Source organism: Rutidosis leptorrhynchoides, chromosome 11, assembly GCF_046630445.1.
Source record: "Rutidosis leptorrhynchoides isolate AG116_Rl617_1_P2 chromosome 11, CSIRO_AGI_Rlap_v1, whole genome shotgun sequence".
Taxonomy (NCBI): domain Eukaryota; kingdom Viridiplantae; phylum Streptophyta; class Magnoliopsida; order Asterales; family Asteraceae; genus Rutidosis; species Rutidosis leptorrhynchoides.
This window is the reverse complement of record NC_092343.1, coordinates 297,506,014-297,531,952: the sequence shown is the minus strand read 5'-3', so window position 1 is coordinate 297,531,952 and position 25,939 is coordinate 297,506,014.

Here is a 25,939-nt window from a genome sequence, read left to right as displayed (position 1 = left end):
TACTACAAAATACATTAGGTGAGTTTCATTTGCTCCCTTTTTAAATGCTTTTGCAATATATATTTTTGGGACTGAGAATACATGCGCTGCTTTTATAAATGTTTTACGAAATAGACACAAGTAATCGAAACTACATTCTATGGTTGGATTATCGAATCGAATATGCCCCATTTGAGTTTGGTAGCCTAAGAATTAGGGAAACGGCCCCTAATTGACGCGAATCCTAAAGATAGATCTATGGACCTTGACACGTCCAATTCGGGTTACAAATGCTTTAGTACTTCAATTATCATGTCCGATGAGAGTCCCGGAATGATGGGGATATTCTATATGCATCATGTTAGTTCGGTTATCAAGCGTTCACCATATGAATGATTTTTACCTCTATGCAGTTTGCGAAATGCCTGATATGAGATGTATATTTATGAGAAATGGAAATGAAAATCTTGTGGTCTATTAAAATTATGAAATGATCGATTATGATAAACTAATGAACTCACCAACCTTTTGGTTGACACTTTAAAGCATGTTTATTCTCAGGTATGAAAGAAATCTTCCGCTGTGCATTTGCTCATTTTAGAGATATTACTTGGAGTCATTCATGACATATTTCAAAAGACGTTGCATTCGAGTCGTTGAGTTCATCAAGATTATTATTAAGTCAATTATGTGGGATATATTATGAAATGGTATGCATATCGTCAACTTTCGATGTAATGAAAGTTTGTCTTTTAAAAACGAATGCAATTTTTGTAAAATGTATCATATAGAGGTCAAGTACCTCGCAATGAAATCAACTATTGTGAATCGTTTATAATGTATATGAAAGGGTCCTTTCAGTTGGTATCAGAACGGTGGTCTTAGAGAACCAGGTCTTGCATTAGTGTGTCTAACTGATACTACGTAGTTGTTTAGATGCATTAGTGAGTCTGGACTTCGACCGTGTCTGCATGTCAAAAAGTTTTGCTTATCATTTCGTGTCAAAAATTACATGCTTATCATTCTTAGGGATTCACTTGCTTATCATTCTTAGTCTAGACACATCTTACTGCATTGATTGCATGAATAGTGTATAGATAAATTCATATCTTAGCGTATCTGCTAATCCATATCTTAGTGTATCTGTTACTGTAGACTTTATCTGACACGTCTCCCTAATTCCCTCCGTAAGTTACGGGATTTTCTGTACTATGTATATGTATTCTATGTAATTAGAATATCATCTGATATCCAAAAATCATTTCATATCGAAAACCCTTTATCTAACCGTACAAGATGGAACTCGCAGCTAGTTCAAGCTTCTCGGCTTCCGACAGCTATTCCGATATGGATTCTCACTCGAGCTCCGAAAGCAGTGTGACCAGAATGGATCAACCAATTAGCCATCATCTATTCTGGATGAATTGGAGATGGGTTCGTAGTATACTTAGTCATTGGAGACAAGAAGAAGGTGATCCATTCCATCTACCACATTGCCCTCTTGGCGAAGAACCTGAAGCACTTATCGGCGAACCTATCCGAAACACCATTTTCTCTCTCATTTCCAGGGTATCTCGACACGATTATATTCTATCCACAATTCTAAACCTTATTCACCCACTCGTTCCAACTGACAATCATCCCAGAATAATAGAAGAAGTCAACGAGCTTCGCGCTCGAGTAATCAATTTGGAAAACGTGGTGCAAAACCTACCAGCTTCAACAACAGTACTGGCAACACCAGTACCACCAACAACCCAAGTTTCCACATCACATGCCTCAGCATCCCATTCTGTACCTCGAGTATAATCATCATTCTACATATCGTTCTACATCATTTATCTTCGTTCGACATGGCGATTATGTAATCTCTAATGTTTTAGAGATTATATATTCTTATTCTAACGGTAAATCAAATGGGTTTAATATCATATTAACTCATTAAATCTATGATTACATCTGAAGAAAATATATATGTATATATAATTTTATAAAGATTGTAAATTAAAAATTCTTTCGTACAAACTGTTAATGGTGAAAATATTTTAACTGGTAGGTAATACCCGAGGAATATTTAGATTTCACATTAATAAATTACACTGTACATTCTTCGAATCTGATTCAACAAGCCATTTACTATCCTACTTACATCTACAGATATATGTATCCGTTCACTGCAGAACAACCCTTTCCATTCAATTTCATATTTGAATTTTAACCTATCAGAATCTAACAAGTGGCATAATGAAGAAAACATTGGACAAAATAAAATTTATTTGAAACAAACAAATTAACTATGAGAAATTCTGTTAAGAATCCACGCTAACAAAATCCTAACTAACTGTTAATTCCGTATTACATTTTATTTATCGCAATTTATTTATCGCAATTTATTTATCGCAATTTTCATTCTCACAATTTTATTTATAGTCATTTAATTTCTGTTATTTATTTTACGCACTTTAAATATCGGGACACGTATACAAGATTTTGATATATCATATCGACGCATTTATATATATTATTTGGAATAACCATGGACACTCTATATGCAGTAATGCTGGAGTTAGCTATACAGGGTTGAGGTTGATTCTACAATAATATATATACTTTGAGTTGTGATCGAGTCTGAGACATGTACACGGGTCACGATACGTATTAATTAATTCGAATATTATATATTAAACTATGTATGAATTATTGGACTGTTAACTGTGGACTAATAACATTGGACAATTAAAATAAATTAAAATATTGATTATAACATATGAAACTAAATATTTCTTCAAGTTTGCCACTAGATTTCACCTTAAACCTCAAACGTATCTTGAAGATTACGATCTGCGTTCAAACCTTTCATGATTCTTGAAAACACCTCAATCGAGAAGATGAACCAACCGCACTTCATTTACGGAAGAAAAGATTGATGCATATAGTTATGTACCTGGAAGAAAAAAAACACTAAGAATCTGAGTAAACATTTAACACGTAGCTGTGCTAATTCCTTTAGTGTTATTATTACCCAAAATAAATTGGTAATCCCTTTCAAAGTAGAAAATTTTGTCACAGCTCCAGCAAATCAACTTCGACTTTCGTTCGAAACAACCTTATTATAACCTTGATATATATGCGGGCTCTTTTATTGTTACCGGGGAACCTTTTATATTACACCATATTACCAACAGACGTACCATCAACCTCGTTGCTCCTTGGCTTAAATCTCCCTGACAAATCACTATAATTATCTATTAAAGTCTTATCATATACTAATCCGCATCTTGTAACGAGAAATTTCCATACCAATTACTGGAAATCAGCAATCAGTATTTTGAATCTCGCAGTGTTTCTACATCAACAGTTATATGTATACATATAACAGTTATCTCTTAGAATTATGATCTTTCATTCTGAAATTCTGAAAAGCACCCAGTCTACGAATCAATACTCCAAATTTTGAGAAAACTGAATGAAGCAGCAAAAACTGTAGACAACCGTAAACGACCTAACCATCGAAATTTGGTGATAAAAAAAATAGTATGTTGGCAAAGCTCAAAAAAGTTGAAAATTCAAAAACGGATTGAGAAAATCATGAAGGAAGCTGTGGACAAATCACAAAGACTAAACCTGCTTTCAAAGAATCCAAATGATTCAGTATCTGCTGAAGTCATTAACAAATCCTTGCTCTTGCCTTTACACTGTCACAGACAAATCTTCATCATCATCCATCGATATTAGAAATTCTAAGATATCATCGTACCTCTCATTATAAATATCCTCGATATTTCCGAAGATATTTTAATAACTATTCTTATCTGAACTCATTTATATCTTCGCAATATCAGTGTTACATCAGAAAGGAAACTATTTTTAATTTCTAATTTCTGGAAGAAAAAAAATCAAATTTAAAATATGAATGTTTTTGAAGTAGTGTTAGGAATTGAAGCATGAGTTAGTATAATATAATGACACTTGATCAACGTGATTATATTACAGTAAGTCATGCTGAGTTTCTAATGGAACATGATGATTCACAGATCCTAACATATCATGTGCCATGTTACACGACTCTTACATTCTACTAAATCTCTAAATAAATCAAGAACATATTTTCTTGATAATTCTATCTTTTCCAGTGACTTCTGATAATTTGGCAAATGTTTTGAAAATATGAATTGAAGTATAAAAGATGAGAATAATGGAACGAAAGAAGTCCATTTATAGTGAAATAGCAGACAAAGCAATCAAGACAGATCATCGCATTTAATCAAAGAGGATCTTAATTTCCTTATTCACCGAAGAATCCAATCTTTTAGATTTCGAAGATTTTCTTTAAATCCCTTGAATTCTGGAATTCAACCAAGACAACGTCAAAAGTTAAGACGAACAGTTATTTCTACATTTCACTCTTTTGCGATAGCTTCACTTATACTCTTCGCGTAAACTAATTGTCTTATCCATATTACCCTATGGTAATAAAACTCTATTTATCAACTCATATTCGTTATGAAAACATTTTTATGGTTATCCATGACGACCTCGATCAAATTTCGAGACGAAATTTCTTTAACGGGTAGGTACTGTGACGACCCAGAAATTTTTGACCAAATTTAAACTTAATCTTCATATGATTTCGATATGATAAGCAAAGTCTGTAAGCTGAGTCTCAAAATTTTGGAATAGATTACATGAATGCATTTGCCCTTTGACCATTCCGGACGATTCACGAACAATTGTTTGTAATTAAATATGTATACATATATAGATGTAAGTATATATGATAATTGAAAATAAAAAAAAAATTTAAACACTAGAATTTAATAAGTAAAATAGGATATAAATAATTAAGTTGTAATTAAAAATGAATCTATATATATAAATATATGATTTCTATATATAATTATTATTATATGTATATTCTAATATATGTTAAAATATGTAAAACTTAATACTTACGATAACTTATTATGTAATGTATATTATATAGATGTATTACCAAAACAATAATATGTAATATTAAAATATAAGATCCTATTATAGATATAGTTATTATAATAATGTTATTATTACTTTCAGTATTAAAATAAATACTAGTGTTATTAATATTATCAAAATATATGAATTCTATATATATAAGTTATTATAGTATTATTATTATTCTTAATATTATTATCAATAACTAGTGTTATTGTTATAAATATCATTAATAATTTTATCATTGACAATTTCACTAAAATTATTTTTATGGTTTATTATTATTACTTTTATCATTAAGTATCATTTGATGTTATTATTATTAACACTATTATTATTTATTAGTATCTTCATAGCATTATCAATATTATTATTAGTATCATTAATAGTTCCATTATTAGTATTATATTATCATTATAAGTATTAGTATTATTTTTATGGATATTATTAATTGTTTTATCATTTATATTATTATTATTTATGTATTTATTATTATTAGTATTTTACTTTTATTAATAATATTATATTATCAGTATTATTATTTTTTTTGTTTATTAATACACTTCATTTATAATTATTAATATTTAACATTTAATAAAACATATAAAGACCTATAATTACGCGAAATTAGAGACAAAACCTTATCAGATATATTGATTTCTGTTTTCTTCCTCCTACCCGTGACATTTTTGTCGAGCCATACCTTCACCTAATATCAATCAATTACTTCAGGTTTGTGGAAAAGAAAATTTAGTCGTTCAATTATCCATCATCACTCTCAATCATAATAAATTTTTAACTTCTGTTAATTGAGGAATTAAGCAGACGAATTGGGAATGATTTTTTTCCCCTGCTCAAGAACAGGTTTCGATCAATGGCTCGAATTCTGAATCAATCTTCACAATTTAGAAATCCGCGATTGTTAGGAATTACATACTTAAATTATCTGTAAGTTTATAACCTCTAACTCCTCCGATTGATTATTATTTTCGAAGTCAAAGTTTGTAAAACAAAAAGTCAACCTGTTTGTTCTTCATGAAATTCAAATTCGGGTTAATGCTTCTGTTTCAATTGAAGCTTCAGAAATATTATAGAAGTGATTTAAAAATGTTTTCATTTAGAAACATGGGTCCAAAACTTTCTCAAAGCCAAGATTGAAGTTTGAGTTTTGTTTATGTTTGCGACTGCAGCAACAGATTTATAAATTTGTTTATGATTATTTTCGTTTACTAATTTAATCCAAACCACCCATATTCAGTCATAGCTATTTCTATTTTATTACCTAAATCCAACAATTAAATTTTGGTTATGATTATGATGGCCTCTGATCGAATTATTTTCTTGGAGAGGATGAAGAAGGAGGGAAAACAGAATACGGGTTAAAGTAAATGGGTGTTTAATATTAATCAGAAAAACAGAATCAGTGTGATGGTTTGGAAACGTGTTGGGGTAGCGGGAGGTCACGGGTTCGAGTCCCGGCGGTGACATTCTTTTTGAGCTTTTCTTCAAGGTTGAACTCTTTTATTTTCATTATTATTATTATTATTATTATTATTATTATTATTATTATTATTATTATTATTATTATTATTATTATTATTATTATTATTATTATTATTATTATTATTATTATTATTATTATTATTATTATTATTATTATTATTATTATTATTATTATTATTATTATGTATTTATTATGATAAGTAACTTGTTATTATTATTAACACTAATACATGTATATCATTAGTATTATTAAGTTAATTATATTTACTAACTATATTAGTACCATCATTTAGTATTATCATCAATAATATTATTATTTATAGTATTATTTGTGTTATTTTTGCTCGTAATAATATTGGGATTTCGAGAATACTAAACAGGTTAATTTATGATAAAAGCGTTATGATAAAGATTAGGAGATTTATTATAATTATATGAACAAATGTAAATTATGATTATGAATACAAAGTAATATTAAAAGAAACTGTTAGGACCCCGAAGTTGTATAGTGTTAATGTGAATTAAGCTTAAATGAAGGTTCCTTAGAAGAGGGCTATATAAGGAACCTAAGTAGTCCTAATTAGATAGCCATTGTATTGTAACCGACTTCTAGAAGCTGTGGAATGTAAATTTACCGATTCTCTCTCATACCGAGTCTCCTTCCTACATACCGAATCTCATTCTATCTTATCATTTCTCTCAATCTCAACATGATCTGACCTATCATTTAGTATCAGAGCTTCCAGGAAGTGATTCTACATCACTAAATCGATCCAGAGATTGTAGATTACAGAATCTGAATACTCTCGGTAAAATGAATCAGATTCGATATTATCGAATTTGATAATCTGACATTCAGATTCTTGTGATAAGTTCAGCGAAGGTGTATTAGGTTTATTAGAAAGGGTTTCGATCATCATTACAGCTTTTTAACTTCAATTATGGAGAATCAAGTTGATTTTTAGAGTTTGTGGCTAAAACTCTCGGTATTGCTTAATTCAAGCTTGATTCTGGATTTTTGTGAAGCTTTAAAGATTCACTTGTGTTTGTGAGGTGTTAAATCACATTTCTGTCGGTTCAATTTCTTCAATTCTTCAAGTTTTGAAGATTTGATCAACACTCGGTATCGTAACCGTCATACCTAGTCTGCTTCATTACTGAAAATTCATCTTAAGTGTTGCAAATTGTGGTGTGTTTGTGATTCTATCACATTCGGTTTGATTATACGCAGCTAATTGGTGTGGTTTGAGAAAGGATTCTGTTATATTTCTAAGTTTTGGACTTACACTCGGTATTGTCAACTGCTACAGTTGACATTCGGTATCCTGAATCTTCGGTATCATTGATATTCTGTTTGTTACTAACTTGTTTTCTTGTGCAGCAAGGTTACCGAATCTAATTCAAGGGAATTGGATTGTGTTTACACATAATATTTTACAGAATTTGACTACCGAGTCATTTACCAAATCAGAATCTCGGTTTCACTTAATTCTTTGGTTTTAAGTATTCTGAGGCTTCAAGTTGTGTGGTTACCAAATCCATACCGAATCTGGGTGTGTTACTTGTGATTCTTATTAGTTTCTGATACAGAATCTGGTTTACCGAATTGTTACCGAATCTGCTACAGTACCGAACCACTTACCGAGTCTTCTACTGTACCGAATCTTTACCGAATCTGACATTCTTGTTAGATTTTATACTGAACCCTGATCATAGATTGTGTTTAATACCGAATCTATACCGAATCTACCCCAATTTAAGATGTCTACTCAAGATACTCTTATCATTGGATCAGATTACCGACCTCTAGTGTTGTTTGATGGCAAGTACACTCAGTGGCTTCATCGTATCACTCAGTACATAGACTATAAGGGTGAGAAAGCTAAACATATATGAGCTTCTCTGAGAGATGGTCTAGTTGTTGATTTTCATCCGGATACTGGTATGCCAATTCCAGTCTATGAACTTTCTGGTGATAAACGTGAAAGAGCTCAGGGTGACATAGAGGCTAAGAATATTGTCATGCAAGCTATCCCATATGAGCTATTTGAAAATGTTGATAGCAACACTACTGTAAAAGATATATGGGATGAGATCAAACGACAACAAGAAGGTTATGACATGTCAGACGTTACTAAATTGAATAAGGCTCTGGGATTGTATGAAGATTTCAAGCAGGAACCAGAAGAATAACTCAAGGATACCTACCGTCGTTTCAATGGTGTTCTCAATGAGTTGAAAAGGTGTAAGATTGTAAAAGTACATGCTAAAGTCAACATGAAATTCCTCAAAAAGCTCAATGCTGATTGGCTTTCTTATGGAACCATTGTTCGATCTACCAAAGAGATTGACAAGTTGACTATTCATGATCTTGTTGAAGTTCTTATGATTTACAAACCTGAGGTGTCTAAACTTCAAGAAGGAAGGAAAAAGTCTTCTCCGGGCGATCCTCTTGCCCTAATTGCCAAAAAGAAGAGCAAATCATTTTCCAAAAGCTTGTCCAAGAAAGTGCTTGTTGAAGAATCAACTGATTCTGAAGAGTTGAATCTTTCTGATGTTGATGATTCTCACCTTGAATTAGTCAAGATGGCAGCCATGTTCACAAACGCCTTGAACAAACACAAGTTTAAAGGCAAATCAAGCAATCAACGCAAAAACTCATCATCTTCCTCGTACTACAAGAAAGCTGATCAATCTAAACAACAACATGCTGATGATTCCAAGAAGGAAGATTCAATCTGTTTCAATTGTGGCAAAGCTGGTCATTACTCTCGTGAGTGCAAGATGCCTAAGAAGAAGGACGCAGCTTACTACAAGAAGAAAATGTTGATGGCTAAGATTGTGGAAACTGGGGGAGAGCTGAAACAGATTGATGATACTTGGTTTAACTGGACTGATGATTCAGACTCAGAGGTGGAACATGCAAATGTTTGCAAGGTGACTAAGCTCATCAAAACTAAGGAAGCATTGGAGAATTCTGACTCAACATCTGACGATGATGAGGTACAATCAACTGAAATCTCACTTGATTTTATAAAAATGAAAAATTGATGAAGAATCTGGTCTCAATGTCAAAAGAAGTCAAAGGCTTAAAATCTGAAAAACAAGATTTTAAAAGATAAAATTAAACTAAATGAGACCAGATCTTCCTCATCCAAATTGCAAACGGTTGTGCAATGATTGACTCTCCAACTCAGCTCTACGGAAACTGAGTTGGAAGATCTTAAGAAGATAATTCATCCGATTAAAGTCGAACGAACTGATTATCGTTTAAAATCTGAACGACTTGCAAAAAAAGTTCAATTCTTAGAAAAAGATCTTTCTGATTTAAAAAACCAACATGAACCCAAACTTTCAAAGCTAAACAAGAAAATTATTCATTTGGAAAACGCCATAATTGAAAAAGACACTGAAATTTCTTCGTTGTCAAAAGAGTCTGTTCTAATGAAAGCTCAACTTGCTCAATATGACGAAAAACTCTATCGTACAGAGCAAACTAAAGCTATCATTGATTTAGAACTTTCAAAACAAACAATTTTCATGAACAGACCAAAAACGATTCATGGTGAAAAGTGTGGGTTGGGTTATGAAGATCCTAAGATCTTAGATGGAGCTTCCAAAAAGATTCCAGGATTATATCATTCTGATTACTTTCAAGCTGGTTTACCATCGCATTTTGTGCATGCTTCTGATGCTGATATTGATGATATTATTGTTAATCGCAAATCTAAAAAATACCATCAAATTAGCTTAATGTATGAGAAAATTAATGAAAAAAATGGGTAAATCAAATCCTGATTTCTTGAAGGAACTTGTTGAAACTGAAAAGAATGTGCAATGTGCTAATTATGTGCCGACACGTAGATTGGTTTACATTCCTACACTCATGCTAGAGAAGTATATTTTAATGCTTGAGAATGAAGTGTTTAACAAACCTAGTTCTAGCATTGTTAACATAGATGAGGTGTTTGATGAATCAACTTTTGATGTGAAACCAATTCTACCTGCTTTACCTGTATGTCCAGATGATGTTTTCTGTGAAGACCTAGCACATGAACTAACTTTTTTCTTTGAGACAGAATCTATAGGTCAAAATTCTTTAGATGAAAAACTAGAACCTCATAATGAACCAATCATTGAACCTTTGATAGATTTTGAAAGTCAACTACATTCTTTGCATGATTATTATTTACATTTGCCTGCTGTACGTAATTTGAATCGTATAGTAGCTCAACTAGAACAAGAGAATATTGACTTGCAACTTAAGTGCCAATCATTAGAACAGATGCTTGCTTTGTGTGATAAATTGCCTTCACTGCCTAAGAAAGAATGTACCTATGCTTTTAAGTAGGGTGAAGTGATAGTTTCTGCTGAAGAATTATGTCTTGAGATTAAAAACTTAAAACAAAAGATAAATCAACTGAAGCAGGCTAACACACTTAAGCAATCGTCTAATGTTGAAACCAATGTGCTTGGATGTATTGGTGGGATTACTAAGAAGGGGAAGGGAATAACAACATCTAAGGATGTAAAACCCATTACTATTCTTAAAAATCCTCTACGTTCTCAATTTGGTAATCGTGGTTCAAAAGTTGTTTCTACAACTCAATTTGTTGTCAAAAATGTTCATTCTCCTGATGGTTCTGTGTCAACTGAAAAGATTCCTATGATTCCAATGACAAAAACTTCAAAAGCGAGTCTTTTAACGACATCAGTTAAGTCCACAAAACACACAAGTCCTAAACCTGATTTAAGTGAGTATGATGCAAAAGAACGTAAAATCAAATTGGAGATTTTGCAAAATCAATCATCTCATGTGTCAACTGAAAAGTTTGGACGTCTAACTAACAAAGGTGTTTTTCGTGTCACATGTCATAATCCAAACTTGAATTACAAATCTGTATGGGTTCCTAAGTCCACGACTAAGAAAGTAGCAACCAAACCAACGCAATCTGCTAGTCGGCCTAGGAAATCATCTCATGTTTTTCAATTTTCGTCTGTGAACAAAACAACTACTTGGAATAAGTTGTGTGTTAAGACTTCTGATAACGATGTAAAACTTGATATTGCGTATGATGCTTCATGTAATGTGGATTTAAATGATGCTTTATTGTCTAAATTGCATGATGCTATACGTGATTATTTCATCGTCGATCCAAAGTTTATTGCTGGTACTAACCGAAAAGGACCCAAGAATCGTTGGGTACCTAAACTCTAGGAAATTCACATTTATAGGGTTTCAACGTCTGTGTTTAGTATATCGATTCCGGTTGTTCTCGACACATGACGGGCGATAAATCCTTGCTTGTCAACTTCATTGACAAATTCCTAGGAACGGTTACATTTGGAAATGATGAAATTGCAGTGATAACGGGTTACGGAGATTATGTGCAAAATAGCATAACAATCAAATGGGTTTCATATGTTGAAGGTTTGGGGTGCAGTATATTTAGTGTGAGTCAATTCTGTGATGGAGATCTTAGAGTTCTGTTTGAACGTCGACAATGCTCGGTGCAATCTACCGAAGGAAATGATCTTCTTGTTGCCTCGAAAAGTTTGATCCAAAAGGCGATCAAGCTATATTTCTCATTTATTCTTCGAACAAAGTTACCTGTCGGGTTTATCACAAACGGACAAAAACGATTAAAGAGAGCATAAATGTCAAGTTCGATGAATTTTCGGGAATGGCTTTTGAACAACTCAGTTCAAAACCCGATCCTAACCTGGCTACTACTTCTTCTGTGCAAAACTCAATTTTCTCGACGAAGGGTGTTCCTACGGTTACATCAGAGGAATTGGATATCTTGTTTGATAGTCTTTATGCTCCTCAACAGAAATCAAATGTTCAAGCCGTACCGGTTACACCGTCACAGTCAACTACTGTGGAGACTCAACAAAGTCTTTTTGATGAAGATACAACACCAACTGATTCACCTGTTGCTTCTTCATCCTCCCTACCACCTCCTATTACTGATTCATCAGTTGATACAACTCCAACTGTTTATCCAGATATTCAATTGAATCCATTAGATAATGTTACATCAGATCAAGCGGATCAAGGCTCAACATCAACAACGGTTGATGTTTCAATGGATACCACTGATGTACAACCTCTTCCACATAACCGATGGACTAAAAGTCATCCAATAGATCTTATTATTGGTGATGCATCTGCTCCAGTCTCAACTCGAAGGGCTACTCGGAATATGTGTCTATACACTGCCTTTCTTAGTAAGATTGAACCAACAACGGTTGCTCAAGCTTTACTAGATCCGAACTGGGTGGTTGCAATGCAAGAAGAGATCAATCAATTTGAACAGTTGAAAGTATGGCGATTAGTTCCAAGACCAACAGGTCAACGACCAATAGGGGTTAAGTGGATTTTTAAGAATAAGAAGGATTCTGATGGAATTGTGGTTCGGAATAAGGCACATCTTGTGGCCAAGGGATATCGACAACAAGAGGGTATTGATTATGATGAGACGTTTGCTCCGGTTGCTAGGATTGAGGCTATTCGTCTTTTCCTTGCCTTTGCTTCTTTTATGAAGTTTACGGTGTTTCAAATGGATGTCAAAACTGCTTTTCTGAACGGTCATCTTCAAGAGGAAGTCTATGTCAATCAACCAGAAGGCTTTGTCGATCCCATTCATCCAAATCACGTATACTACTTGGAAAAGGCTTTGTATGGTCTGAAGCAAGCACCGCGTGCATGGTACGAGACCTTAACAAAGTATTTGCTGGACAATGGCTTTTCTCGTGGAACGATTGATACAACGCTATTCATCCGTAAAAACCACGGTCACATTCTCTTGGTTCAAATTTACGTTGATGACATTATTTTTAGTTCCACATCCCCAGCCTTATGCAAAGAATTTGGTGACCTTATGGCCAAAAAATTCGAAATGAGCATGCTTGACCAGTTAAATTTCTTCTTGGGGTTACAAGTAAAACAATTACCAAACGGGATTTTTCTCAGTCAAACAAAGTATATCAATGATATGCTAAAACGTTTTAAAATGACTGCTTTAAAACCAATGACAACCCCAATGAGGACTTTACTGGATGCTGATACTAATGGGGAACCCTTTGATATTACGCTTTATCGAAGCATGTGTAGTGACCCGAACTTTTCCATGTTTATATATATTAATTGAGATTGATATTTACATGATTAAATGTTTCCAACATGTTAAGCAATCAAACTTGTTAAGATTTGATTAATTGAAATATGTTTCATATAGACAATTGACCACCCAAGTTGACCGGTGATTCACGAACGTTAAAACTTGTAAAAACTATATGATGACATATATATAGATATATATATAGTTAACATGATACTATGATAAGTAAATATATCATTAAGTATATTAACAATGAACTACATATGTAAAAACAAGACTACTAACTTAATGATTTTTAAACGAGACATATATGTAACGATTATCGTTGTAAAGACATTTAATGTATATATATATATATATATATATATATCATATTAAGAGATATTCATACATAATAATATCATGATAATATAATAATTTAAAATCTCATTTGATATTATAAACATTGGGTTAACAACATTTAACAAGACCGTTAACCTAAAGGTTTCAAAACAACACTTACATGTAACGACTAACGATGACTTAACGACTCAGTTAAAATGTATAGACATGTAGTGTTTTAATATGTATTTATACACTTTTGAAAGACTTCAATACACTTATCAAAATACTTCTACTTAACAAAAATTCTTACAATTACATCCTCATTCAGTTTCATCAACAATTCTACTCGTATGCACCCGTATTCGTACTCGTACAATACACAGCTTTTAGATGTATGTACTATTGGTATATACACTCCAATGATCAGCTCTTATCAGCCCATGTGAGTCACCTAACACATGTGGGAACCATCATTTGGCAACTAGCATGAAATATCTCATAAAATTACAAAAATATGAGTAATCATTCATGACTTATTTACATGAAAACAAAATTACATATCCTTTATATCTAATCCATACACCAACGACCAAAAACACCTACAAACACTTTCATTCTTCAATTTTATTCATCTAATTGATCTCTCTCAAGTTCTATCTTCAAGTTCTAAGTGTTCTTCATAAATTCCAAAAGTTCTAGTTTCATAAAATCAAGAATACTTTCAAGTTTGCTAGCTCACTTCCAATCTTGTAAGGTGATCATCCAACCTCAAGAAATCTTTGTTTCTTACAGTAGGTTATCATTCTAATACAAGGTAATAATCATATTCAAACTTTGGTTCAATTTCTATAACTATAACAATCTTATTTCAAGTGATGATCTTACTTGAACTTGTTTTCGTGTCATGATTCTGCTTCAAGAACTTCGAGCCATCCAAGGATCCATTGAAGCTAGATCCATTTTTCTCTTTTCCAGTAGGTTTATCCAAGGAACTTAAGGTAGTAATGATGTTCATAACATCATTCGATTCATACATATAAAGCTATGTTATTCGAAGGTTTAAACTTGTAATCACTAGAACATAGTTTAGTTAATTCTAAACTTGTTCGCAAACAAAAGTTAATCCTTCTAACTTGACTTTTAAAATCAACTAAACACATGTTCTATATCTATATGATATGCTAACTTAATGATTTAAAACCTGGAAACACGAAAAACATCGTAAAACCGGATTTACGCCGTCGTAGTAACACCGCGGGCTGTTTTGGGTTAGTTAATTAAAAACTATGATAAACTTTGATTTAAAAGTTGTTATTCTAAGAAAATGATTTTTATTATGAACATGAAACTATATCCAAAAATTATGGTTAAACTCAAAGTGGAAGTATGTTTTCTAAAATGGTCATCTAGACGTCGTTCTTTCGACTGAAATGACTACCTTTACAAAAACGACTTGTAACTTATTTTTCCGACTATAAACCTATACTTTTTCTGTTTAGATTCATAAAATAGAGTGCAATATGAAACCATAGCAATTTGATTCACTCAAAACGGATTTAAAATGAAGAAGTTATGGGTAAAACAAGATTGGATAATTTTTCTCATTTTAGCTACGTGAAAATTGGTAACAAATCTATTCCAACCATAACTTAATCAACTTGTATTGTATATTATGTAATCTTGAGATACAATAGATACGTATACAATGTTTCGACCTATCATGTCGACACATCTATATATATTTTAGAACAACCATAGACACTCTATATGTGAATGTTGGAGTTAGCTATACAGGGTTGAGGTTGATTCCAAAATATATATAGTTTGAGTTGTGATCAATACTGAGATACGTATACACTGGGTCGTGGATTGATTCAAGATAATATTTATCGATTTATTTCTGTACATCTAACTGTGGACAACTAGTTGTAGGTTATTAACGAGGACAGCTGACTTAATAAACTTAAAACATCAAAATATATTAAAAGTGTTGTAAATATATTTTGAAGATACTTTGATATATATGTATATATTGTTATAGGTTCGTGAATCAACCAGTGGCCAAGTCTTACTTCCCGACGAAGTAAAAATATGTGAAAGTGAGTTATAGTCCCACTTTTAAAATCTAATATTTTCGGGATGATAATACATGCAGGTTTTATAAATGATTTACAAAATAGACACAAGTACGTGAAACTACATTCTATGGTTAAATTATCGAAATCGAATATGCCCCTTTTTATTAAGTCTGGTAATCTAAGAATTAGGGAACAGACACCCTAATTGACGCGAATTCTAAAGATAGATCTATTGGGCCTAACAAACCCCATCCAAAGTACCGGATGCTTTAGTACTTCGAAATTTATATCATATCCGAAGGGTGTCCCGGAATGATGGGGATATTCTTATATATATGCATCTTGTTAATGTCGGTTACCAGGTGTTCACCATATGAATGATTTTTATCTCTATGTATGGGATGTGTATTGAAAGATGAAATCTTGTGGTCTATTATTATGATTTGATATATATAGGTTAAACCTATAACTCACCAACATTTTTGTTGACGTTTTAAGCATGTTTATTTTCAGGTGATTATTAAGAGCTTCCGCTGTCGCATAATTAAATAAGGACGAGATTTGGAGTCCATGCTTGTATGATATTGTGTAAAAACTGCATTCAAGAAACTTATTTTGTTGTAACATATTTGTATTGTAAACCATTATGTAATGGTCGTGTGTAAACAGGATATTTTAGATTATCATTATTTGATAATCTACGTAAAGCTTTTTAAACCTTTATTGATGAAATAAAGGTTATGGTTTGTTTTAAAATGAATGCAGTCTTTGAAAAACGTCTCATATAGAGGTCAAAACCTCGCAACGAAATCAATTAATATGGAACGTTTTTAATCAATAAGAACGGGACATTTCAGTTGGTATCAGAGCGTTGGTCTTAGAGAACCAGAATTTTGCATTAGTGTGTCTTATTGAGTTTGTTAGGATGCATTAGTGAGTCTGGACTTTGACCGTGTTTACTTGAAAAATGATTGCTTAAACAAATTTTGTTGGAAACTATATATTTTTAACATGTGAATATTATGTGATATATTAATCTCTTAACGCGTTTGATATTATGTGATAGATGTCTACCTCTAGAACAAGTCCCATTGACTCACCTAATAATAATGAAGACTCAAATGTAAATTGGAATGATTTGTGGACTGATTCACAAGTTCCCGAAGAGGAACCGGAAGAAGAGTCGGAACCGGAAGAAGAATCGGAACCGGAAGAAGAATCGGAACCGGATGAAGAAATAGAACCGGTGGGGGAAATAATAAAAAGGTTAAGTAAAAGAAAATCCTCAACCAACCGACCAAGGTTAATTATGGTCAATGGTGTTTCCGCCAAGGAAGCAAAATATTGGGAGGATTACCAATTCTCTGATGAATCGGATTCCGACGAGAATTCCGATGATGTTATAGAAATTACCCCAACTGAATTTAAAAAGGCAAAATAAAATAATAAGGGAAAGGGCATAAAAATAGAGAAATCTAATTCCAACCCCGATGAACTTTATATGTATCGTCAACCCCCGAAGTCCTTAAGTTGTAACAATGACCCGGGAACCTTTAAACCACCAGGTTTTTCTAGACCAATGTGGAAAACGACTGCTCGTATTAGGGGAACATCATATATCCCTAGAAACTTGGCAAAATGAACCAAAACCGAAGAAGAAGAAACGAGCGAGTCGGAATAAGATAGTTGTATTTGTGTGGTGTAATATATGTAATATAGTGTGCTTATGCTTTATGATATATGTAAAAATTGCTTGTATTAATAAGTATTTTTTTATGAATCTAACTCTTGTCTATTTTACAGTTTAAAAACACAAAATGGATAGACAACCCAATATTTTAAGAGACCTACCCGGAGACATGATTGATGAAATCTTGTCTAGAGTCGGCCAGAATTCCTCGGCACAACTATTTAAGGCGAGATCAGTTTGTAAGACATTCGAAGAATGTTCCAAGAATGTCTTGGTTTATAAGAGACTTTCGTTTGAAAGATGGGGGATATCACATTGGGAAACCCATAAGTTACGATGTGTTTACTTTGACGCATATATTGCGGGGAACCCAAATGCTATTTTACGCAACGGGTTAAGAAATTATTTTGACTCAATATATCTGAATATTGGACTTCGTGATTTAGAAAAAGCGGCTAACATGCAACATAAAGAAGCATGTTATGCTTACGGATTAGTAATGTTCGCTTCTCACCAAAGTGAGAACAAGAACATCGGGCTACAACTATTAAACAAAACGTTTTCACAAGTGACGGAGTCGGTAATTGGGGTAAGAAATGAGGTTTTTAGATTGTTACGGGACTGTTGGACATTACGTAACCCTCGTCCCTTTGACGACGTTACAACACGCTGTCTTATCAACGGCCATAACGGTTATGTTCCACAAGACCAAGGATGGGAAGTAGTCCTAGTAAAACCAGAATGCATGACTTGTTTCTGGACATATGAATTACGTGTCTTTATTGCCTTTGCTGAACGACTTGTGTACTAGCTAGAATTATCTTCACAACCATCTTGTATCAAATTTATTGTGTGCTATATTTCATGCTATATGTAAAATAAGCGGTATTGTAAGTTTGTAAAATATTGTGAAAAAGTTTGAACGCGAAATATTATTATAATCAGTTTTTCATATAGAATTGTAGTAGTTGAATTGTATATTAGCTACTAAGTATGAACTTAACGGGTAGGTACTACCCGAATTTAAACTTATAAAACACTAATATGAAGAAAAAGCTTTTATAAATGAGTTCAAATTATGCTACGAAATACTATTAACTACTCTTAATATTCTTTATGATTAACTTGTTCCATTTAACTATTTTGAAGGAAATGGCACCGACTACTCGACACACCGTGAATATGAATGAAGAGGAATTCCGTACTTTTCTAGCTTCAAACATAGCCGCAGTACAGGCTGCGCTACATACCAACAATAACCTTGGATCTAGCAGTACAGGAAATCGTGTAGGATGCACCTATAAAGAATTCACTGCCTGCAAACCTTTGGAATTTGATGGAACCGAAGGACCGATCGGATTGAAACGGTGGACCGAGAAGGTTGAATCGGTGTTTGCCATAAGTAAGTGTACTGAAGAGGACAAAGTGAAGTACGCTACGCATACCTTCACAGGTTCTGCGTTAACATGGTGGAATACCTATCTAGAGCAAGTGGGACAAGACGATGCGTACGCACTACCGTGGTCAGCATTCAAGCACTTGATGAACGAGAAGTACCGTCCCAGAACCGAGGTCAATAAGCTCAAGACAGAACTTAGAGGGTTACGAACCCAAGGATTTGATATTACCACGTACGAAAGACGATTCGCAGAATTGTGCCTATTGTGTCCGGGAGCGTTCGAAGATGAGGAAGAGAAGATCGACGCGTTTGTGAAAGGATTACCGGAAAGAATCCAAGAAGATATAAGTTCACACGAGCCCGCCTCTATACAACAGGCATGTAGAATGGCTCACAAACTAGTGAACCAGATTGAAGAAAGAATTAAAGAACAGACTGCTGAAGAGGCCAATGTGAAGCAAGTCAAAAGAAAGTGGGAGGAAAACGGTGATAAGAATCACCAATACTGTAACATCCCGCCTATTTCCGTTTACTTTTCCGTTATACTACTTTAAACTCCGTTATATGTTTATAACATATCCCGTTAACACGCGTTTCAAATTATCTTGTTTGGGTAATTTAACACACCCGATTATAACTTGAGGGACTAGTTTCGCCAACAAGACAAAGAGGTGACTAGCTTTGACTAAGTCAACCTCCTTATCTTCTTCTTTTTCATTTCTTTCTTCTTTTCTTTCACTACTTACATATTTTCTCTAAATTCTTCATAAAGCAAATCATCATCCATAATAAATCGATCAAGCTTCGAGCCAAACAAATTACATATTTGAACTCCTCGTGATCTCCTCTTCGATTCCATACCAATCTCATTGCATTTGGGTAACTTTCTAAAATCACTAATTTTTGTGTTCTTGAGATTTTTGAGTTACAAGGTTGTTAATTAGTGTCTATGGCTCTAGTCTAACAAGATTATGTGTTTGAATTGCTTGATTTGTTGTTTGGAAGTAACTTGCATGAACTAGCAAAATGGGTGTGTTTAATCTTGAGTTTTAGATGATTAAATGTTGTTAAATGTTATAAATGCATGTATTAAATGTGTTCCTAGTGTTACTAGCTTCATTTTGATGTATAGGTTGCATGAGAAAACTCTAAGAACTTGTTTAGTGATTTTTGGTGGAATTGAGCTAGGGTTTAATGAACTTGAAATGATTATTTGATGCATTGATTGCCATGATTTGTTGTTAGTAAGTTGTTAGTTGTATTGTATGCTCAATTACCTACAAAATGGCATGTCATATGTATGCATTGAATGCCCGAATCATTAAATGTGCATTGGTGAGTTTGAAGCGTTAATGTGTGCATTGAATGATCACTTGGTTTGAAAACTCGGTTGTTACAAATGAGGTTTTTGATTGATGAATTGTGTTTAGTTGCATTCTACGTCAAAAGAGCTTTCCAACGATATAAGGTGCGAGTCCTAAGTGTTAGCGGTTTGTGTTTTATGCACAAAAAGGTTTTGGATTGAGACTTGAACATTTGGGACTGGCCAGGCACCAGCACCCAGCCTTTGCCGCGGCGCGGCCCCTTCCTGTCGCAGCGCGACATATAAGGGGGCCATGTCCTGACCTCCTTGTCCCAAATGTGAAAAATGTTTGGCACGTTCTAGACCTCCAATTCACATGCAATTTGTTCTAACATGCTTATATATGAATAATTAGCATAGAAAATTTGTTCGGGACCCGACCCGAACATGTTGACTTTTTCGTTGACTTTGATCGACCAAAGTTTGACTTTTTGTCAAACTTAACCAATTGATTATGCAATCTTTCTAACTTGTTTCTATACATGTATCTTGCATGAAACTTGACTATTTGCTTCACATGCTTCATAATCGAGTCGTATTGAGCCATAGGACTAATTGAACAACTTTGACCCTCCGTGACTATCGTTATTGACACAACCTACTTGTTTAGGTCGAGACTAGTGTTGTCCTTAGCGCACATTACTTGTTGAAGTACTTATTTGCTCTTGCAATCAAAGGTGAGATCATAGTCCCACTTTTACTCTTTTATACTTATATTTGGCATGAGAAAACATAAACGTTTCATTTTACAAAGTGAACACAAGTGCGAAAACAAACATTCTACGTACGAGTTAGAACAAAAATCCTCAATTCAATTATCATTAGTTACACTTGCAGGGTGTAAGTGAGAACTTATGTTGTGTGGCCATACGGGTTTGACAAATCCTCATTCGGACGGTTCGCTACCGTTAATCGGATGAAATATATTTTCGGGGATAAGTGTATGTTCTGACACTATATTAATGGGGTTTCGTGATAGTTAAGCCTTGATAATTGGGTGCTCGTGATATCAACTTTTAGAATGGTTTATTATTATTTCAACGTGACAACACTTGTGGTTCAACTTACTTACTCATTTACTTACTTACTAAACCTATGATTTCACCAACGTTTTCGTTGACAGATTGTCTATGTTTTTCTCAGGTCCTTGAACTTAAGTGATACATGCTTCCGCTCATACTTTTGATACTTGCATTGGATGTCGAGTATACTTGCATACGTGGAGCTTCTTTTTGGCTACTTTAAACTATGTCGCACGTGTTTCATATGAACTATAACTTTTGATATGTACTTGTCTTGGAAATTACTTTTGTAAACATTGAAACATCCTTTTATGAAATGAATGCGACATATTTTCGGTCAAACTTTGTTATAAATGCTTATGACCATGAAATGTGACCATACGTAGATGACGCCGTCACTTGATGATTTGTCGGGGTCGCTACAAGTGGTATCAGAGCCTTGGTTGTAGGGATTTAGAGTTCATTGGTGTCAACCCCGAGTCATAGGGTACATTGGTGGGTCTAGACTACAACCGGCATATAGACTTGACATAGGAATTACTTGACTACATGTGCATTTATACTCGAGCTCTCTTACTCATATCTACTCTTATTCTATCTAAATCTTGCATTGTATAATTTAATTGACACGCCACCTTGACTATATGTGGTAATGTCGAATGCACATATGAATTAGGGTAATATAATTTCCGGGATTATATTACGGTGACTCATATGAACATGCCGACATTATGACATAAAGAATTTAAGGCGAGTCAAGGATAATTTTCTCTCTATCTTTATTCCATATCACGGTTAGTATCATTTAGAATACTAACCAACGGTATTATTTTGTTTTGAAGGAACAATGCCTCCTCGTCATGCGCCACGTCGTGAAACTCCCGAACAAGCCTTGCAACGCATGATAGCCACCGCCGTGGATGCGGCCATGGCCGGTCACTCGTCCAACAACAACAATAACAACAACCACAACAATAACAACCAAGGAGCCGGTAACTCTAGCGAAGGGTGCTCCTACAAAGCTTTCACGGGGTGCAAACCTCACACTTATGATGGAACCGGGGGACCGGTTGTGCTTACTCGTTGGTTTGAACAAACTGAGGCCGTCTTTAGCATAAGCGGTTGTCGGGATCAAGACAAGGTCAAATACTCCACTCACACTTTCTCCGGCGTCGCCCTCACGTGGTGGAACACCTATGTTCAATCGGTGGGTACCGATGAAGCTCATGCCCTTTCTTGGGCCGATTTGAAGGAAAAGATGATTGTTGAATATTTTCCGCGTGAAGAAACCCGCAAGCTTGAGCAAGAGTTAAGAGCTTTGAAGGCGGTCGGGAACGACCTCAAGGCTTACAATCTACGCTTCGCCGAACTATCTTTGATGTGTCCCAATCTCGTTAGCCCCGAATCTCAAAGGATTGAGCTCTACATGCACGGTCTTCCAAAAAGCATCAAACAAGGGGTGATGTCATCCAAACCCACTACTCATCAAGCCGCTATGAACATGGCCCGCCAATTAATTGAGACGGTTGACGAAATTGTAGTGCTGGCTCCTAAGGCCGAGGACAAGTCGGGTGGCAACAAAAGGAAAGGGAAGCCACTCCATCAACCAATTACAACAACAACACCTTCACCAAAAAGCCTTTCAACAATGACGGCAAGAAAAGTTATGGTGGAAATAAACCCTTTTGCAACAAATGTCACAAACATCATTACGGGGAATGTGGCAATTTATTTTGTCACCGGTGCCAAAAGAATGGTCATGTGGCCAATGATTGCAGAAGTGCCGCCCCCGTCGCTCGAAAGGGGCCCAATCCTCCAAGGACGGTCACTTGTTATGAGTGTGGCCAAACGGGCCATTATAAGAACGAATGCCCGAAAAAGAAATCCAACCCCAACCACCGAGGCCGAGCCTTTAACATCAACACCGAGGAAGCCCGAGATGACAATGAACTAGTCACGGGTATGTTTCTTCTCAACAACACTTATGTTACTTGCTTATTTGATTCGGGTGCCGATAAATTTTTTGTGTCTAAGACCTTGGCTCCTACTCTTTCCGCTCCACCACACCCTTTAGATACTACTTACTCCATCGAGGTGGCCGATGGAAAACTCTTAAGTGCCGACACATATTACCGGAGGTGTACTTTAAATATTTTGGGTAATGAATTTGAAATTGACTTGATACCCATGGAACTAGGGAGTTTTGATGTAATAATCGGTATGAATTGGATGGTCAAAAATAAATCTCACATTCTTTGCGATCTTCATGCAATCCGAATTCCTATCGAGAATGGTGAACCATTGATTGTCTATGGCGACAAGAATTGCACCGGACTCAATCTCGTTTCGTGCCTTAAAGTTCGAAAGCTACTTCGCAAGGGTTGTTTCGTGATTCTTGCTCACGTTAAGAAAGTCGAGGCCGACGAGAAGCGCATCGATGATGTGCCGATTGTTAGTGACTTTTCCGATGTATTCCCCGGCGAATTACCGGGTCTTCCACCTCATCGACAGGTTGAATTTCAAATCGATCTTATTCCGGGAGCCGCACCCGTAGCGCGTGCACCATATAGACTCGCTCCATCCGAATTGCAAGAATTGCAAAGTCAAATCCAAGAGTTACTTGACCGTGGTTTCATTCAACCTAGCCATTCACCATGGGGCGCTCCGATTTTGTTCGTTAAGAAGAAAGACGGATCCCTACGAATGTGCATTGATTATCGTGAACTAAACAAATTGACGATTAAAAACCGATATCCTCTTCCGCGCATTGATGACCTCTTTGATCAACTACAAGGTTCTCGTGTATATTCAAAAATCGATCTCCGTTCAGGTTATCATCAAGTAAGGGTTAAAGGGGAAGATGTCTCCAAAACCGCCTTCCGGACTCGTTATGGTAGTTATGAGTTCCTTGTCATGCCTTTCGGTCTCACTAACGCACCGGCGGTGTTCATGGATCTCATGAACCGTGTGTGCAAACCTTACCTCGACAAATTCGTTATCGTGTTCATCGATGATATTTTGATCTATTCTAAAAACGAAGAGGAACACAAAGAACATCTCCGACTCGTGCTTGAACTCTTGAGAAAAGAACAACTCTATGCCAAGTTCTCCAAGTGTGAATTTTGGTTGAAGGAAGTTCAATTCCTCGGTCACGTTGTAAGTGATCAAGGCATTAAAGTCGATCCCGCAAAAATCGAAGCCATTAGTAAATGGGAGACTCCTACTACTCCTACTCAAATTCGTCAATTCTTAGGTCTCGCCGGATACTATCGTAAATTCATCAAGGATTTCTCCTTAATCGCTCGCCCTCTAACCGCGTTAACTCACAAGGAACGAAAGTTCAATTGGTCATCCGAACAAGAAACCGCTTTCCAAATCTTGAAAACTAAGCTAACCACCGCTCCTATCTTGTCACTTCCCGAAGGCAATGGTGATTTTGTTGTATATTGCGATGCCTCGAAGAACGGTTATGGGTGCGTATTAATGCAACGAAAGAAAGTCATTGCTTATGCCTCTCGACAACTCAAGGATCACGAACGAAACTACACGACACATGATCTTGAACTCAGAGCCGTCATCTTTGCACTTAAGTTATGGAGACATCATCTTCTTGGCACCAAGAGTACTATCTTTACCGATCACAAAAGTCTCCAACATATCTTCGATCAAAAGCAACTAAACATGAGACAACGACGGTGGATTGAAACCTTGAACGATTACAATTGTGAGCTTCGTTACCATCCTGGAAAGGCAAATGTAGTGGCCGATGCCTTAAGTCGAAAGGAAAGAACGGTACCTCTTCGCGTCCGAGCACTAAACATCACCATCCACTCCAACCTTAATAGCCAAATTCGTGCAGCTCAAGAGGAGGCTCTTAAGGACAACCACATCGGACGTGAACTTTTAAACATCCTCGTCTCCCGATTCGAAGTTAAGGAAAACGGACTTCGATATTACGCCGGAAGAATTTGGGTGCCTAGATATGGCGACTTACGAAACCTCATCTTAGACGAAGCCCACAAATCACGATACTCGATTCACCCCGGCGCCAATAAGATATACCATGACCTTAAAGAACAATATTGGTGGCCGAACATCAAAAAGGAAGTTGCTAGATACGTTGCCAAATGTTTGACTTGCGCTAAAGTCAAAGCCGAACACCAAAGACCGTCCGGGTTACTTCAACAACCCGAGATCCCACAATGGAAGTGGGAAAGGATCACGATGGATTTTATCACCAAGCTACCAAAAACAACGGGCGGTTATGATACTATTTGGGTCATTGTCCATCGCCTCACCAAATCCGTGCACTTTCTCGCCATGAAAGAGACCGACAAAATGGAGAAACTTGCACGACTTTACATTAAGGAGATTGTAGCCCGACACGGTGTACCTTTATCGATTATCTCCGACCGAGATGGCCGTTTCGTTTCTAGATTTTGGCGTACGTTACAAGAAGCGTTGGGAACGCGTTTAGGCATGAGTA